This window comes from Oncorhynchus clarkii, chromosome 8 (genome assembly GCF_045791955.1).
Source record: "Oncorhynchus clarkii lewisi isolate Uvic-CL-2024 chromosome 8, UVic_Ocla_1.0, whole genome shotgun sequence".
Classification (NCBI taxonomy): Eukaryota; Metazoa; Chordata; class Actinopteri; order Salmoniformes; family Salmonidae; genus Oncorhynchus; species Oncorhynchus clarkii.
Window position 1 is genome coordinate 37,365,804 of NC_092154.1, and position 12,055 is coordinate 37,377,858.

Below are 12,055 nucleotides of genomic sequence, written 5' to 3' on the forward strand. Positions count from 1 at the left end.
AGTAGCTAGCTAGCTAGCGCGAGGGGGACGGAGGCTTGGATAATCCCAATTCTGAGCACCAGTGTGGCATTAGTGGGTCCACTCCTTAGCTAGAAGAACGAGGAGACTTTAGCTCATATTGGAACCGGGTTTTAATGCCCTCAAAATAGAGGCTAACACAGGGTTATAGAAGGGTTGCCCAAAAACAATAAATGTGCCTGGCTCAATGTATAAGTTGGTTCAACTCAGAGGAGACGTTATCCCCCCTGCAACAAAAAATATATTTGTTCAACTTTTTTACCGTCCATTAAGTCTTGGTCTGTCTCGATCTTGCTCAGATCCCCCTCAACAGACCCAAAACGAATGGCGTCTCAGCTATCTGAACTAGGGGAAACTCCTCCCGTCATACATTCCCCATGAGCCCCCCACATGATAGAGCTAGAGGGTCACTACATTATGTTGAGCCTTGATGAATTGAATAAGCACCTGGCGTTTCTACTCCAGCCGTTTGTTAACATACATCGTTCACAATCATGAAGAATATGGAATCGTCAGATCTATGTTTCAACACCAACTTTCCATCAATACTGACCAGCCAGGCGTGTGTCTGAGTGAGACAGATCCCAGACGTAGACAACACAAACAGCTGTGAAATCCCTGACAAGCCTGTTTAAACACATCTGACCATTACTAACTACACTACCGTCCATTTCACATCAACACTCTGTCTGTCTGTCTGTCTGTCTGTCTGCCTGTCTGTCACATCTCTAGCTTAAATTAACATGAAATGAAATTGAAATTAAATTAACCCACAAAGCTACATAATAACCTCGTTATAACTTAAAAAACAAGCATTTGTTTGGGTGATGTTGCCTCTTGGCCAGGGCTCTCTCTATCTTAATGGGACTGGCTTTGTTGAATATAATATACACAAAAATAGAATGGAGGCCAAATATGCAAATATGTCTGTTTATGTGTCCTCTGTCCTTCCATAATGGGAGCAGGCACTTTGCTGTCCTTTAGTATAAAAGCATGATTAATATAATGAGGCTATTGTTTTGTTTACCACGGCGCCAGGAGGGGTGGAATTATTTCAGGACCAAACAGAGGAGTTTGCCTCACATGAACCTGAGACTGATGTTGAGTCTGATGTAGAGGCTGAGATGGAGAGTGAGGTAGAGGCTGGGGTGGAGGCTGGGGTAGAGTCTGAGGTAGAGGCTGAGATGGAGAGTGAAGTAGAGGCTGGGGTAGAGGCTAAGGTAGAGGTACAGGCAGATCTAATCAGGGTGAATCATGAGGGGGAGGACATACATCACATGAATTACCTTACCACCAGTCATCACCAGTGTGTGTGTGTGTGTGTGTGTGTGTGTGTGTGTGTGTGTGTGTGTGTGTGTGTGTGTGTGTGTGTGTGTGTTTTTGTGCTTGAACAAGGGTCTATTAATCATAGACTGTGCTGCAGGGAGAGCAAGGCTGAAGCCCTGGGCAGGTTGAGACAGGATCAAATGGGGCCAGACAGATAGCCCACACAGTGTGATGCCACGCGGCTTGGTACGCCAGGACACACTTAGAATTATAATGGATTGTAACACTACATCATATCGTTTGGGAGCTAACAAAAGGTTGATTCATCTTTCACTATTCCAAATGTGTTGTACAGATCAAATTTATATTCGTTGTATGTGGCACATGTGGGCTGTTAACCAACAACCTTGGTTTGACCGGGACCATGCTCCAAACACAGAACCAGAACCCAAGCTGTTCCAAAGGTGATAGTGTTCCAATTAGATAAAGATGCAAAGTAGTGAATTATACACTCTTAAAAATAAAAGGTACCCATTTGAACCAAATAAGGTTCTTCAGAGCGATGTGTTAGTGTAGGGATGGGCAACTCCAGTCCTCGGGGGCCTGAGTGGTGTCACACCTTTTCATAGCAAACATCCAAGCTAATTGAACTAATTGCATTCTAAACTGAAGATCATGAATAGTTGATTAGGTGCGTTAGGGGTGACACCACTCTGGCCCCAGAGGACTTGCCCATCCCTGGCATAGGGGAACCATTTGAGATTTTCTGAAGACATTTTATGCAAATAAAGTGTTCGGCATTATTAGCATATTTCCCAGGGTGCCTTTCAAGTACATTTTTTAGATACCAGTACCACCCATAACTGTGTTTGCTTGATACATGGTTGTTGCATTCCTTCATGTTCAGTTCTGTGGCCTTCACCAAGTGAGACCCTAAGTGAATATGTTATCATTAAAATGAATCCAATACATATTTTCTACCCTGAAACTCATGGTTTAACTTTACAGGCTAAATCAGGCCTGAAGTCACATTGTGTTGGCTTGCAGAGTGATGTGTAATTCCGATTGCAATCCAGCCAGATTGGGGATAGCCAATCACGTGACCGGTGACACAACACACTTCCGCGTTGTCTCCACACTGCTGTACTGTTTGTTGCTACTTGGCTACGTGCCAAACTTCTTAGCTTTTTACTCTTAAATAACTATTTAAATCAACTCTGTATTTAACAAGTTTACCAACGTCTTAGTTAAGTCCTCACGCAACTTTTTCAATTCAACTTTTTCGCCTTATCTGCAGGACCTCTTCCGGCCGAAAAAAAAAAAAAGCTAAGTAACATTATTCCTTCTCGTTGCAGTCAATGTACTCGTAATATAAAGGAGAAGTATAGCCGTAATGTGAGGATAGTCGAGTTGCAAGCTCGGCTTCGGACGCTATCGTTAGGCAAGGGCAATGTAACCGTAGGAAAGGATCATGCAGCGTCTGTGCCACCAGTAAATACAAGCGGTAGAGTTAATCCCCCTGCACATTAACCGCAGCCAGACAATTCTCACATGGCTTCTGGAAAGAACTTCTGTCGGCATGCTCAACCAGTGTCGCTCATTCAGCCGATAGAAAGTTTGAAGCGGTTTTCCCCACGAAGCAACGAGTCAGAGCCCGAGCCTTCTTGGGTCTCTCCTCAACTCGTTATGGGGTCTGAGCCGCCGAAGCCTTCCACCATTAGCTCTGACCAAATTGAAATCCCTAGTCATTGGCGACTCCATTAACCGCAATATTAGACTTAAAAATAATCATCCAGCGATCATACACTTTTTACCAGGGGGCAGGGCTACCGACGTTAAGGCTAATCTGAAGATGGTGCTGGCTAAGGCTAAAACTGGCGAGTGTAGGGAGTATAGGGATATTGTTATCCACGTCGGCACCAACAATGTTCGGATGAAACAGTCGGAGGTCAAGAGGAACATAACTTCAGCGTGTAACATCTAAAAAAAGGTGTTGGCATTGAGTAATGCCTCCCAAGCCTGGCCTGCTGAGGAGTGACGGACTCCATCCTAGCTGGAGCGGTGCTCTCATCTTGTCTATCAACATAGACAGGGCTCTAACTCCTCCAGCTCCACAATGAGAGAGGGTGCATCCCAGGCAGCAGGCTGTTAGCCAGCCTGCCAGCTTAGTGGAGTCTGCCACGAGCACAGCTTTCCCCATTGAGACCGTGTCTGTGCCTCGATCTAGGTCAGGCAAAACTAAACATGGCGGTGTTTGCCTTAGCAATCTCACTGAAATAAAGACCTCCTCCATTCCTGTCATTATTGAAAGAGATTGTGATAATATCTCACATCTCAAAATATAACTACTTCCAAGGCAGTCATAGTCAATGAACTAATCACTGATCATAAATTGATGTGATTGGCCTGACTGAAACAAGGCTCAAGGCTGATGAGCAGTGTTAAATGTAACCTCCTGGTTACAGTAGTGACCATATCCCCCGATGCATCCCGCAAAGGCGGAGGTGTTGCTAACATTTACGACAGCAAATTTCAATTTACAAAAAAATAACGCGTGTTTTCGTCTTTTGAGCTTTTAGTCATGAAATCTATGCAGTCTACTCAATCACTTTTTATAGCTACTGTTTGGCTTTCAGAGCCACCGTAGACTCAGTTGGTTTTCTCTAACATGTCTCGGGACCTACGCAATGCCACAATTGCCTGGATCTAGTGTTGTCCCTATGGAGTCAATATTGTCGATCTAAATGTTTCTCATAACCATGAACTATCGGATCTTATTACGTTTGCAACCGCAACAAATAATTTGCTCAGACCCCAACCAAGGACTATCAAAAGCCGCACTATAAATTCTCAAACAACCCAAACATTCCTACCCAAGGACGTCGGAGTACAAAAATCTAAACGTAACCTTAATAATACCCGAGACGCAGTCACACCTCAAAAAAAAAAAAAAAACATTTGTCACAAGAAATTAGCTCCCTGGTATACAGAAAATACCTGGTCCCTGAAGCAATCTTCCAGAAAATACCCGGTCCCTGAAGCAATCTTCCAGAAAATACCCGGTCCCTGAAGCAATCTTCCAGAAAATTGGAATGGAAATGCCGCTCCACCAAACTGGAAGTCTTCCAACTATCTTAGTCTTCCAACTACCGTGTAGTATTGAAGAGCCTCACTGCTGCTGGATCAGCCTACTTTTCCTAAACAATCCAAAATGTACATTTGATACTGTCGCAAAGCTAACTAAAAAGCAGCATTCCCCAAGTGACGATGACCTTCACTTCAGCAGGGAAGAATTCATGAACATCTTTGACGAAAACATCTCCTCTTTGAATATGGGTATTTCTCCAAAACTCAATTCTCATGAGTCTGCACAGAACAGCCAGGACCTTGGATCCATGGAAACACTCAAGTGTTTTAATCCTGTATCTCTCGACACATTCACAAAAATAGTCATAAACCTTCCAGCTGCCTACTGGGCCCTATTACTACTAAACACCTGAAAGAGCTACGTCCGGTGCTTGGCCCGCCTACTGTATGCTGAACATAATAAATGGCTTATTATCCTGCGGGTGTGTACCAAACTCCATCAAATCAAATCCAAATCATTCAAATAAAATGTTTGATTTGTCACCTACACGTCTTTAGCAGAGCTTATGTTGTGTTTCCATCTCCAACAGTGCAGTAATATTTAAGAAGTTATATCTAACAATACACGCAATCTAAAGTAAAGGAATGGCATTAAGAATGTATAAATATTTGGACGAGCAATGTCAGAGCTGCAAATAAAGGTACAGTAGAATAGGATAGAATACAGGATATACAGTTGAAGTCGGAAGTTTACATACACCTTAGCCAAATACATTTAAACTCAGTTTTTCACAATTCCTGACATTTAACGATGATGCCATCGATTTTGTGAAGTGCACCCTCCTGCAGCAAAGCACCCCCACAACATGATGCTGCCTCCCCCGTGCTTCACGGTTGGGATGGTGTTCTTCAGCTTGCAAGCATCTCCCTGTTTTTTCTCCAAACATGATGGTCATTATGGCCAAACAGTTCTATTTTTGTTTCATCAACCAGAGGACATTTCTCCAAAAAGTATGATCTTTGTCCTCATGTGCAAACTGTAGTCTGGCAGTTTTGGAGCAGTGGCTTCTTCCTTGCTGAGTGGCCTTTCAGGTTATGTCGATATAGGACTTGTTTTACTGTGGATATAGATACTTTTGTACTTGTTTCCACCAGCATCTTCACAAGGTCCTTTGCTGTTGTTCTGGGATTGATTTGCACTTTTCGTACCAAAGTACGTTCATCTCTAGGAGACAGAACGCGTCTCCTTCCTGAGCGGTATGACGGCTGCGTGGTCCCATGGTGTTTATACTTGCATACTATTGTTTGTACAGATGAACTTGGTACCTTCGGGCATTTGGAAATTGCTCCCCAGGATGATCCAGACTTGTGGAGGTCTACAGTTTTTTTTCTGAGATCTTGGCTGATTTTCTTTTGAATTTCCCATGATGTCAAGCAAAGAGGCACCGAGTTTGAAGGTAGGCCTTGAAACACATCCACAGGTACACCTCCAATTGACTCAAATGATGTCAATTAGCCTATCAGAAGCTTCTAAAGCCATTACATAATTTTCCAAGCTGTCTAAAGGCACAGTCAACATTGTGCATGTAAACTTCTGACCCACTGGAATTGTGATGCAGTGAATTATAAGTGAAATAATCTATCTGTAAACAATTGTTGGAAATATTACTTGCGTCACAAAGTAGATGTCCTAACCGACTGTAGTTTGTTAACAAGAATTCTGTGGAGTGGTTGAAAAACGAGTTCTAATGACTCCAACCTAAGTGTATGTAAACATCCGACTTCAACTGTACTGTCTGTACATATAACATGAGTAGTCTATAGGGCAGCAGCCTCTATTGTGCTAGTGATGGCTATTTAACAGTCTGATGGCGTTTTTGATAGAAGCTGTTTTTTAGTCTCTCTGTCCCATTTTTGATGCACCTGTACTGACCTCACCTTCTGGGTGATAGCGGGGCCTGTATCGAATCTCCCTATTTGTCTCAAACATTTTAGAAAAAGCTGTTGCGCAACAATGACGTCTTGAAGACGAATAATGTATACGGAACGCTCCAGTCTGGTTTTAGACCCCATCATAGTACCGAGACTGTACTCGGGAAGGTGGTAAACAACCTTTTAATGGCTTCAGATCAAGGCTCTGCATCTGTCCTCGTGCTCAGAGACCTTAGTGCCACTTTTGACGTCATCGATGACCACATTTTTTTGGAGAGATTGGAAACCCTAATTGGTCTACATAGACAAGTTCTTGCCTGGTTTAGATCTTATATGTCACAAAGATATAATTTAGTCTCTGTGGACCTATCTTGGTCCTGCCGTACATACCTACACGTACGCTACAGTGACAAGGCGCAGGTCTCCTTATTGTCCCTAGAATTTCTAAGCAAACAGCTGGAGGCAAGGTTTTCTCCTTTTCCATTCTTATGGAATGGTCTGCCTATCCGTGTGAGAGACGCAGACTCGGTTCTCAACTTTTTCGTCTTTTCTGAAGGAGGTCCTATGATTGAGTGTAGCCTAGCCCAGGGGTGAACGGCAAGGCACTGGAGAGCAGCCGGCTCCCCTCTACACTGGGATTCTCTGCCTCTGACCATATTATGGGGGCTGAGTCACTGGCTTAATAGTGCTCTCCCAAGCCGTCCCTAGGAGGCGTGCGTCACGTCGTGCCAGGCTCTTTTCGCTATACTCGACTTGAGTGAGCTGAGTCACTGACGTGATCTTTGCGCCCCCTCGGGCTTGTGCAGTAGGGAAGATCTTTCTGGGCTATACACAGCCTTGTTTCAGGGTAGTATGTTGTCGGTGATATCCCTCTAGTGGTGTGGGGGCTGTGCTTTGGCAAAGTGGGTGGGGTTATATCCTGCCTGGTTGGCCCTGTCCGGGGGTGTCGTCGGATGGGGCCACAGTGTCCCACAACCACCCCAGTATCTATGCTGCAATAGTATAGGGTCAGTCTGTCCTATCAGGTGTAATATCTCTCTCTCTCTCTCTCTCTCTCTCTCTCTCTCTCTCTCTCTCTCTCTCTCTCTCTCTCTCTCTCTCTCTCTCTCTCTCTCTCTCTCTCTCTCTCTCTCTCTCTCTCTCTCTCTCTCTCTCTCTCTCTCTCTCTCTCTCTCTCTCTCTCTCTCTCTCTCTCTCTCTCTCTCTCTCTCTCTCTCTCTCTCCCTCTCTCCCTCCCTCCCTCCCTCCCTCCCTGAGCCATAAGACCATGCCTCAGGACTGGCCTGACAACTCCTGGCTGTCCCCAGTCTACCTGGTCGTGCTGCTGGTCCAGTTTCTGCTATTTTGCCTGTGGCTATGGAGCCCTGACCTGTTCACCGGACGTGCTACCTTGTGCCGGACCTGCTGTTTTCAACCCTCTCTCTCTTTCTCCCTTTTCCTCTCTTTCCCTCCCACTCGACCACTGAATGCTCGGCTATGAAAAGCCAACTGACATTTACTCCTGAGGTGCTGACCTGTTGCACCCTCTACAACCACTGTGATTATTATTTGACCCTGTTGGTCATCTATGAACGTTTGAACATCTTGAAGAACGATCTGGCCTTAATGGCCATGTAATCTTATAATCTCCACCTGTCACACCCAGAAGAGAAATGGCCACCCCTCAGAGACTGGTTCCTCTCTAGGTTTCTTCTTAGGTTCATTTTTCCTAGCCACCGTGCTTCTACATCTGCATTGCATGCACTTTGTGGTTTTAGACTGGGTTTCTGTATAAGAATTTTGTGATGTATAAATACATTTTATTGAATGATTGATTTGAAATATATATTGACCTCCATTCAGAATTTTTCCCAGGTTTGGGAAGACTAACATAATGAGACTACCTAAAGCATCTAAACTGGAACAACCACTTCCGTAAGTATTTACTGGTTTATTCCCATGTTTTCAAGTACTTGTGACAAATCATGCATTCCGATTCTTCAACTGATTGCAATGTACACATGCAGTGTGTAAAATACTTGTTTGAAGGTGATGATGCGCTAATTCTAAGCAATTTGACAGCAATGTGTGGCCCAATGTTTGTTGACATCATACAATGCATTCTGGGGGTCACGTAAACATCTCTCAGACCAAAGATGTTATAACAAAGTGAAAGGATGGTTCACTCATCTTTAGAGGAAACTACCAAAAAGGGAATGATGGGAAGTGAATGATGGTAGATGACACTTCACCCTTCAACACGCGTACTACAATCAGACCAAACTTATCTTGTCTCCTCTTCTTATCTTTGGTAGACACGAAAATGAAAAAAAACATGGCGGCGCGCACAAACTGATGTGATGAATTGTAAATAGTAATGGTAATGGTTTCTGACGAGAGTTAGATAAATATGACCGCTTGTGTTGTGTTACGTCAATCTTTCCTCAGTTAGCGCCAAGTCTAATGTAGCCTACATTATCCGGGTTTGGATGATTGTGTTATTCTGTTGCTACTTCTGTACATTTCTGAACGTTGCATCCAAACAATAAACTAGTCACATTCAGGACATAACGCTGTGCAAATAGTTTCCTTGAAAAAAACAGCGCGGCCAGCTCAAACGCCGACTGTTGCATCAGTCATAACTGGAAGGTCAAAATAAGGATTGTAATCACACCGGTTTGAGCGTACGCTACACAGGCCACGGTAGAACGATTCCGCCTGGTAGCGTCAAAGGGTTAAGAAACGTCATTGTTTTCAGTGTAGTGTATATAGGGTTTGTATAAATTAGTCGAGAGAAGGCAGCAAGAATCACATCGTGGTATTATTTCTACCGCTTAAGAATAATACCATCTCTATGTGCGTCTGCGTTTAATTGAACTTTTTTTAACACTACAAAACATACAAATACACACACACACACACACACACACACACACACACACACACACACAAACGACCACACTGGTAAAATCCACAAAGCGTATTGCGTGTAACAAACAGTTACATGACCTACAGCGTGGTCAAGCAAGTTCATGGAGCTGCCTCCACTATTCCAGCCCCATTTCAACTTCAACATTTCAACATCATCAAATCACCTATGTTGATCCTAATACAGTGACATCGAAAAGATAACAAAAACAATTTAGTCCAATAACGTCAGTTAAATATGATGTGGCTGTCCATAGTTCTAGTGTGTAGTGTGTGTGTGAATGCGTGCGTGAGCATTCATGCAAGTAGAAAAATGTAGACAGATGAAAATGCCGGCCTCCTCTCTTTTACGTTGACGGAACGGTCCATCACTCTGTCATACAGTACATACTTTCAGTTTTTGTTGTCCTAGGCTGCTTGGCAAACTTCAAATCAAATCAAATTGTATTTGTCACGTGCGCCGAATAGAACAGGTGTAGTAGACCTTACAGTGAAATGCTGAATAGAACAGGTGTAGTAGACCTTACAGTGAAATGCTGAATACAACAGGTGTAGTAGACCTTACACTGAAATGCTGAATAGAACAGGTGTAGTAAACCTTACAGTGAAATGCTGAATAGAACAGGTGAAGTAGACCTTACAGTGAAATGCTGAATACAACAGGTGTAGTAGACCTTACAGTGAAATGCTGAATACAACAGGTGTAGTAGACCTTACAGTGAAATGCTGAATACAACAGGTGTAGTAGACCTTACAGTGAAATGCTCACTTACAAGACCTTAACCAACAAGGCAGTTTTAAGAGAAAAAAAATTAGAATTAAGGAGCAACAATAAAATAACAGTAGTGAGTCTAAAAACAGGGGGTTACGGTACAGAGTCAATGTGGAGGCAATAGACAGGGGGTTCCGGTACAGAGTCAATGTGTGGGGGCACCGGTTAGTCGAGGTAATTGAGGTAATATGTCCATGTTGGTATACGTACATGTAGGTAGAGGTAAAGTGACCATGCATGGATAATAAACAGAGAGTAGCAGCAGTATAAAAAAATGGGGGGGGGGGGGAACAATGCAAATAGTCCGGGTAGCCATTTGATTAACTGTTCAAGAGTCTTATATCTTGGGGGTAGAAGCTGTTAAGAAGCCTTTTTGACCTAGACTTGGCGCTCCGGTACTGCTTGCCATGCTGTAGCAGAGAGAACAGTCTATGACTAGGATGGCTGGAGTCCTTGGCAATTCTTTGGGCCTTCCTCTGACACCGCCTGGTATAGAGGTCCTGGATGGCAAGAAGCTCGGCCCAGTGATGTTCTGGGCCGTATGCACTACCCATACCAGGCGGTGATGCAACCAGGCAGGACGCTCTCGATGGTGCAGCTGTAGAACTTTTTGAGGATCTGAGGACCCGTGCCAAATCTTTTCAGTCTCCTGAATAGGCGTTGTCGTGCCCTCTTCACGACTGTCTTGGTGTGTATGGACCATGAGAGTTTGTTGGTGATGTGAACACCAAGGAATTTGACGGTCTCTATCTGCTCCACTACAGCCCTGTCGATGAGAATGAGGGCGTGCTCGGTCCCCTTTTTTCTGTAGTCCACAATCATTTCCTTTGTCTTGTTCACATTGAGTGAGAGGTTGTTATTCTGGCACCATACTGCCAGGTCTCTGCCCTCATCCCTATAGGCTGTCTCATCGTTGTCAGTGATCAGGCCTACCACTGTTGCGTCATCGACAAACTTAATGATGGTGTTGGAGTCGTGCTTGGCCATGCAGTCATGGGTGAACATGGAGTACAGGAGGAGACTGAGCATGCACTTCCTTTAATGAGCAACTTCTAATGCTTCTAGATGTAGCTTGATGTAGAAGGCTAACGTTAACTAGCAAACGTTAGCTAGTTAACGTTAGCCTTCTACATCAAGCTACATCTAGCCCCAGTCCTTAACTATTAGAAGCATACCCATAACATGATGCAGCCACCACCATGCTTGAAAATATGGAGATTGGTACTCAGTTATGTGTTGTATTGGATTTGCCCCAAACATAACACTTTGTATTCAAGACAAAAAGTTAATTGTTTTGCCACATTTTTTGCAGTATTACTTTAGTGCCTTGTCGCAAACAGGATGCATGTTTTGGAATATCAATGTGTGCTTTTTTAAAATGTTTTATCCATCTATCAATAGGGGCCCTTTGTTGCAAAGCAGTGGAAAACCCCCCAGTGGTCTTTGTGATTGAATCTGTGCTTGAAATTCACTGTTCCACTGAGGAACCTTACAGATAATTGTGTAGGGTACAGATATGAGGTAGTCATTTAAAAATCATGTTAAACACTATTATTGCACACAGAATGAGTCCATACAACTTATTATGTGACTTGTTAAGCACATTAATACTCCTGAACTTATTTAGGCTTGCCATAACAAAGGGATTGAATACTTATTGACCCAAGACATTTCATCTTAAAATATTTAATTAATTGGTAAAAATGTAGAAAAACATAATTACACTTTGACATTATGGGGTATTGTGTGTAGGCCAGTGACACACTTTGACATGTAATCCATTTTAAATGCAGGCTGTAACACAACAAAATGTGTGTTAGGGGTGTGAAAACGTTCTGAAGGCACTATACTGTATATGCAGGTATATAGAGCGTGTGAGCATGTGGGCTGAGCAGACAGTTAACAGAGAACACACAACAAAAACATAAAGAAAAGTTACTCTTTGTACTTTGAGGCGCTATGTCTTTATTGGGCTTTCAAGCTCCAGCTCCTCTACTAATGCACAAAAAGACTGTGGGCTATGTCATTGTACATACATTGGAGGAATACTGGCACTTAAGTACTGTGGTCAGT

At 43.5% G+C, this 12,055-nt stretch overlaps 1 protein-coding gene across 2 annotated transcripts in view; it reads right to left on the reverse strand.

The window, feature by feature from the left end:
- The window catches only part of LOC139415359 (1-phosphatidylinositol 4,5-bisphosphate phosphodiesterase beta-1-like), a 435,430-nt gene that overhangs the window by 363,248 nt on the left and 60,127 nt on the right, over positions 1–12,055 (reverse strand). The window lies entirely within an intron of this gene.